Below are 5,036 nucleotides of genomic sequence, written 5' to 3' on the forward strand. Positions count from 1 at the left end.
AGAGGGTGTGTGCCTGAAGCAGCAGTGCAGTAGCAGGGTTTGTCGGTATGGTGGATGTAGGGGCCGGTGATGGGGTGGTAGTAGTAGGTAGTGGCCTCTTGCTGTGTTCAATTAACAGCTGCTCAAACTGTTTCAGCAGGGTCTAGAGGTGAACTTGGGCAGCCAGAGGCGAGGGTCTTGGTTGGTCTGCTCCAACCACTGACTCAGTGCAGGACATCTGTAGTTTTGAGGGTCTGGAGGCTGTTGCATTGGTGGGGGTCTGTTTTGGCTCTGCAGCTGTTCCAGGTCGAGCTTCTGGGGAAGCAGCGTAAAGCAGAGTTCTGGGGGCGGCACGTCTCGCAGCAGGGTAAACTCCTTCTCAGTATATCGGCAGTGTGGGGAAAGGCAACATAGGTCTGCTTCTTTTTGTCCACTTTCGTGAACACTCCCTCTTCCAGCTTCTTCATCAGCCAGGCAGCTGCCCATTCTCTGTTCCCTGCTTCTAGGGTGTTCAAATCCAACCTCTTCATATGCCACTGTTCCCACCACCCCCCCCCCCCCCCCCCCCCCCGCAAGTTCAGTACAGAGCACTCAAAGTCCCAATTCTCAGTTTCATTGACCCTGCACTACAATACACTCAAGGAGTCTTTTTGTAAAAAGGTAGAGATGTTTCGTAAGTGTATTGAATGAAAGACTCATTAACATGTGAAGCTCTGAGCTTTATATAAAAAGAGTACAGTAAGTGATAGAACCCAATTTCACGTTGTGACTTTTTAGTTTGTTTGTAAAACATCTCAATAACAAAGAGATAGCACTGTTGCAGCAGCAAAGGTCATTCAAAATGACAAGATTCAGAACTGGGCAGACACATGGCGAATTACATTTTATAGAAAAAACTGTAAGGTACTGCACACAGGCAATAAAAAATGTGCATTAGAATATTGCATTATTAATATTGCATTATTATATTAGAGATACCGAAATTGAAGAAGGAATCTATGAAAAAGACCTAGGAGTTTTTGTTGAATCAGAAATGTCTTCATCTAGACAATGCGGGGAAGCTATACAAAAGGCCAACAAGATGCTCGGATATATTATGAAAAGTGTTGATTTTAAATCAAGGGAAGTAATGTTAAAACTGTACAATGCATTAGTAAGACCTCATCTAGAATATTGTGTTGAGTTCTGGTCACCTTGCTACAAAAAGGATATTACTGCTGTAGAAAGAGTGCACAGAAGGGCGACCAGAATTATTCCGGGTTTAAAAGGCATGTCATATGCAGACAGGCTAAAAGAATTGAATCTATTCAGTCTTGAGCAAAGAAGATTACAGGGTGACCTGATTTAAGCATTCAAAATACTAACTAATGCTTCATGTCTTAGGTCAAGAATTAATGGTTGTATACAGGATAACAAAAATACACATATATAGACAGAGTACAGAGATTGGCATAGATCCAACTTAACCTTTTATTGTGAAATTGTTGAAAACTGTTTACAACTTGATAGAACTCTCCAAAGAATCACATTATTTGTTTGGAGCAACTTCAAATGAAAAAAAAAAAACAGATGGTGCAACCCTTTAGTGCATAGATTCAGTCAGTACACAAACTTTCACTTTACCTCTTATCACATGATGTGCACGAAGAATGTGAAACTAAGAGCTGAATTAAATCCAGTTGTGCCATTCTATAGGCATTGGGCAAATTCATATATATATATTTTTGCATACTATGCATTGGTAGTATAGTGTATGTTCTATCTCATGTGTTTATGTTCAAGGTTAAATATCAATTATTCACTGTCAAAAGCCTATATATATTTTAGTCATATTTGAAAAAAAAAAAAAACATTAAAACACATTTTAATTTTGGTAGTTGCAAATACCAAACCTGAAAGTATGCAAAGAAGGGTTTTCAAAAGGAAATTGCAGCTTAGTTAGTGATTGTTTGAAATTGATGAAATTGTTACATTTTCACACATAAAAACTGTTGTTCTCCAGCTTCTGCCTATATCTGTCATAGTTGGAGTTTATTTTTCCTCCCATATTGCCGAGCAGTTTGTCTTTTCTCCCCATGCCAACCAGCTTAATGCCTCTTCTGTTAAAGTAGGACTGGAGAATGTTGTAAAACTGTGAAGAGAACGGAGAGTTCAAACATGACATCGTGGTCTTGTTAAACAATCAAGGCTCACTTTCAAGCCATCTACATCAGGTACACTGGTTGAAAAAGTGTAGATATTGAAAAAAAGAATTCTGCATGATCCAGGATGGTCAAAACAGAAATAAAAGCAGTCTGTTGTAGCCTCATGCTGTAGTTTTCTGTCATTATACAGGCTTTTTTTTTACTGTGTAGTATGCTATATTTAGTATACAAAGATAAAAAGACACCAGCAAATTAGACACAAATTATTTTTCTTACTTTGAATCATTCTCGCAGTCTAATTGCAGACTAATATGCTGTTTTGGTAATTCACACACAATACCAGCTTTAAAGCTTGTTTGTGCATTTTTTTAAACGAGCATTTCCCAAAAGGATTCCAAGTGCATAGGTTTTATCTTCAGTGCAGGAGATGAGTTAAAAGCAAATATTTATTTGTGTGCATTGTAACCTGTTAAGGACATAACTGCATAATAATGTGCACAAACAAGACATGTGAATATAGGAAGAGTAAAGTTCAGAAAGTAGTCTGTTTATATTGTTTAGCAGAGAGTTTCATGAACTAAACATACAGATAGAAAACTACTAAACTAAATTCAATAAAAAAAAAGAAAAAACTGCCCAGCATAGGACATTTAGGTGGTACGTTAACCAGTCTCTTCTCTTCGCTTATACCGGGTTTTTTCAATTAAGGGTTACCAGTATTTTGATACCGGAGTTAAGGGAAGTTTAATCTGTGATGCTTGCTCCAAGTAAAAAAAAAGAATGAATTGCACATTATCTAAAAGAAAATCCCTTTTAATAAGCATCTAATTTCCTACAAACAAACAAGCTGCAAGTAGTATATCAAACAGGATTAGTCACGTATTAGAGAAATATTAAAAGAATAATCCATTTTTAAATGATTCACGTTCCTTCATTTCCAGCATACAAAACTGTAGAATCATAGAAATAATTTCCAGATTAGTATTACATTTACTGACAGATCATATACTGGTATTTAATTTCAATGTATTGTTTAACAAAATTATTATTTTAACCAAAATAAAAGTGTGAAATAACTTACCAGGTTCCTGTTCTGTGGATTTCCTAGATATTTCCATTCTTCACCTGAATCAGGCTCCGGTGTAACACAAGTAGCAAGTAATATAGTCACAAGGACTGCTGCAAACTGAGCATGCTTCATCCTACAGGGTGCAAAATAAGAATGCACAAACATACATCTATATCTTGTTTAACAAGTTAAGAAAAAACACATTAAATCATAATCAAACTGACCCTGTTGATATTGCTGATGCATGCATTTCATCAGGGAGAAGTGTGTGTGTGTCTTACCTGACTGAAGTTTGAAAAGCTTGTGGACACAAAACGCAGGTTTGTCAGCACAAACGATTTTCCTCTGTGTCCTCTCCAGCCCTCTTTGCAGCCATCATTTATAGCTTGCATTACAATAGCCATCCCACTCTTGAATTGCAATGCGATGAGCGCAGTAAATGAACCCCCCATTGTGACTAATAACAGGATTAGCAATTATTCACTGGTGATGAAGGAAAGTAGAGTACACCCAAAAGGAGTTGCAGCAGCAGAATGAAGTAAGAAGGTATATACTGTATATGTTATCCTTTATCTATTTGATTGAGATTTAATTTTCCATAAAATACAGCATGTTGTTTTCCTTTTTGGGGGGGGCACAGTCCTGGGCATTTTTTTTACCGCTTCCAATATAACATTCCCTATTTTGGTGTATTTAATAGTACATGATTTTCAAATGACTATTTCAGGCTGTGTTTTAGTGTTATTGAGCTTTGAACACTTGATTGCATATCTAAAATCTTATTCCACTTTCAATTTTATTTGTGGTGCTTTAGATTTAATGACCCTCATGTTGTACATTCACTCCATAAAATACAGCATGTTGTTTTCCTTTTTGCTAGGTTCCATTAAAACATAAAAGAGGACACACAAACCTGGTACCTTACTATACAATACCAACACTGCCTGAACCCTTCAAATAAGAAGAGCTGTATTTCAAAGTACCGCTATGCCATTAGAACTAAATGTGCCATGACCACTAGCCATAAAATGTCAATGCAAAAAATGAAGTGATCATTCACAATGGTCTGGAGTGCAGTGCAGGAGTGCACAGTAGAACTTCATTTAGATGGGGTTGGGGGGAGACGTTTTACAAAGAACTGATGTAAACAATTGTCCGTGTTTATTTGTTTCTGCCTTAAAATACCTGAGAATGAGCCACACCAGTCTTTGTGTCACCCTTCTTAGCAAGTACATTAATGCTTACTACAATGAGCGTTGCAGTATTTTCAGCAAAGCCCATGCCACTCTGGATATGGGTGTGCATTTGTGGCAGGGCAGAGCCCTGCTCGGAAATGGTGTTTTGTTTGTGTGTTGGTTGGGGTGGTTGGCAGGGACGGGGGTTAATTCCTATCCCTGTCAAATACATGTGAGAATGTGGCTGTTCCCAAATTAGATAATTGGTGCTAACTGACTAAGAGGCAGCAGTTGGGGTTGGAGAGAGATAGAGACACAGAGACAGAGGCAGAGACAGACACAGACACAGACAGGGCTCCAGGTCACTTGGGTGACTTGGAGTGAGGATTTTCTTTTGATTTTGTTGATCTGTGAGCGGATTTCTTTTTTTTTTTATTATTTAAATAAATGCACTCTCTGGCACTTAACTGCAAACTCCTGTCTGACCTTCTTGTTGTATTCCACCACCAGTCATCTTGTCATAGCATCAACAGAGTCCAACATTCTTCAAAGGTATAATTCATAATATCTACATTATTAAAAAAATATTCACTTCAAATAACTGTTTAATATACTGAACTCTTATGTATACATTTTGTTATTTTCTATTTATACTTCTGCAATTTAGCA

General features: G+C 37.5%; 1 long non-coding RNA gene across 1 annotated transcript; it reads right to left on the minus strand.

Annotated features, from left to right (window-relative positions):
• Window positions 1-1,433: 1,433 nt before the first annotated feature.
• LOC121308830 lies at window positions 1,434-3,563 on the minus strand. The gene is made up of 3 exons (XR_005948568.1): window positions 3,474-3,563; window positions 3,205-3,325; window positions 1,434-2,110 (listed from the first exon to the last, which is right to left on the minus strand). It is a non-coding gene; the product is annotated as an uncharacterized LOC121308830 (long non-coding RNA).
• Window positions 3,564-5,036: the final 1,473 nt, after the last annotated feature.

Source organism: Polyodon spathula, chromosome 3 (genome assembly GCF_017654505.1).
Source record: "Polyodon spathula isolate WHYD16114869_AA chromosome 3, ASM1765450v1, whole genome shotgun sequence".
NCBI classification, from domain to species: Eukaryota; Metazoa; Chordata; class Actinopteri; order Acipenseriformes; family Polyodontidae; genus Polyodon; species Polyodon spathula.